This window comes from Myotis davidii, unplaced genomic scaffold (assembly GCF_000327345.1).
Source record: "Myotis davidii unplaced genomic scaffold, ASM32734v1 scaffold27, whole genome shotgun sequence".
NCBI lineage: Eukaryota > Metazoa > Chordata > Mammalia > Chiroptera > Vespertilionidae > Myotis > Myotis davidii.
In genome coordinates, this window is record NW_006297821.1 from 2,820,376 (window position 1) to 2,822,295 (window position 1,920).

Below are 1,920 nucleotides of genomic sequence, written 5' to 3' on the forward strand. Positions count from 1 at the left end.
CGCGCGCGGTCCCGCCCGCGTCGCGCGCGCTCTCTCCCTCTCCCAGCTCTTTCGACGCCTCGCTGCCTCCCCTGGTCCTCCGGGCCCTCCCACTCCTGCTCCCCTCCCTTCTCCTCTCCTTCCTCTCTCCTCTCCCCTGCGCTTTTTTTTTTTTTGTTGCCGCTCCCTCTTCCTTCTTTCTTTTCTCCCCTTTCTCTCCATTCTCTCCTTTGTCTCTCCTGCGCATCTATCTCACTCCTCTCTCTTTCCCGCTCTGCTCTTTCTCTTGCTCACCATCCCCTTCCTGCCAGCCTGTCTGTCTTTTCTCCCCTCGTTCTCTGCCTTTCTCTGTCTCCCCAGCGGCCTCCCCTCTCCTTCTCACTCTGAATAGCTCCCTTGTTCCTGCTCTGGGTTCCTGTCTCTCCCTCTCATTCTAGCGCTTCCTCCCCACCTTTGTCTCTCCGTGTCTCAGCCTTTGAAAGCCTCTCTGTCTGTCCTCCCGAGGTGAGTCCTGCCCTGGCTGCCAGGCAGGTACCCCCAAGGGGAGCAGGCCTGGAGTCCCAAGGCAGACAGGGCAGGTTGGGGGCTGGGCACTGGCTGGCTGTGCCCATCCCCAGTATGACAAGTGTGGGGGAGCCCTGTGTAAGGCACCAACTGTTCCTGGTTAGGGCCAGAAGGGAACCCAGGGCTTCCCTCCATGCCCTGACATCCCAGCCCCTGGAATCTCACCTTCCCTGCCACTCGGCCCACCCCAACACCCGGCCAGGTATTTTGAACCCCTATGCAAGTGCAGACACACCTTCCTCTTTGTCTTCCTTCAGTACAGTTTAAGACAGGCTGGGATCTTTAAAAAAAATCACGAATACTAAGAATAAAAAGTGATAAGTGCAGAAACTATAAATAGCATAAAATAGTCATGTCCAGAGGCAGTGTAGAGAAGCAAAGAAGAGCACAGAATTTGGAATGAGAAGAGGTGGGTTCAACTTAGAACTCTCTTTTTAAAAAAGCAATTCTGTAATCCTGCGGGGAGTCCTTTGAGCCTCAGTTTCCACATCTATAAAATGGGAATAATAATAGCTATTGCCTACAAGAGCGCAGTCCGTGGAAGGTGAAGTTCTTTCATTGGGGCATTTGCTTTTGGTTTTCCTGGAGAAAATCTTGGGAGTCTATTCTTCTTCTAGGATCGAACCGTGTCCCAAAATTCTATCTGTTCCTCTTACTCAAAAACTCTTCCACTGACTTTCACAGAAAAACTGAGGCAGATAACGTTGGCGAGCAGTGGGGGTTGGGAGGTCAGAGGGTTCCTGAAGCCCTGCGGTGGACGCTGGGTAGGACCCGCGGCTCGCCGGGCACGGGGCACTGCGGGCGAGGGCTTCAGGTATATGATCGTGAATCCTCCTGAGAACCGAACGGGAAGGGTACTATCGCCCCTGTTTCACACCCGGGGAAACGGAGAAGCAATTGTCCAAGTACCACAGCTGTCTCAGGGCAGACCTGGGGCTGGAACCAGGGGTCTCGCCTCTGGAGTCCAGGAGCTTGTCTCCCGCAGATAAAGGGGACAAAAGGGAGGGGTTGTCGGACCCCCTTCCGCAGTCCGAGGGGGGCGGAGGAGGGGCACAGCTGGCCCTCTTTCTGGAAGCCGGCGGTGGGTGGGCACCATCCTTCGACCCTGAGCGGCCGACTCTCGGTGCAGGCGGGAGGGGGCGGGGATGAAGGGTGGGGTACCGAACCCGGGCCGCAGCTGCGCCCACCCCCTTCGCCGCCCCCCAGGACTGGTTCTGCTCGCCGGGCGAGCTGCCGGCACCGGATGGAGAGTCCAGCGAAGGCTTAATTTGCAGGAAGACATTCTCATCAGATCGCGTCTCCCGCAGCCAAGCGCTGCAGCCCGGGGTCGGGCTGACTCCTCCCAGCACCCCCCACCCCCCCTGCCCTGGCGGGGGG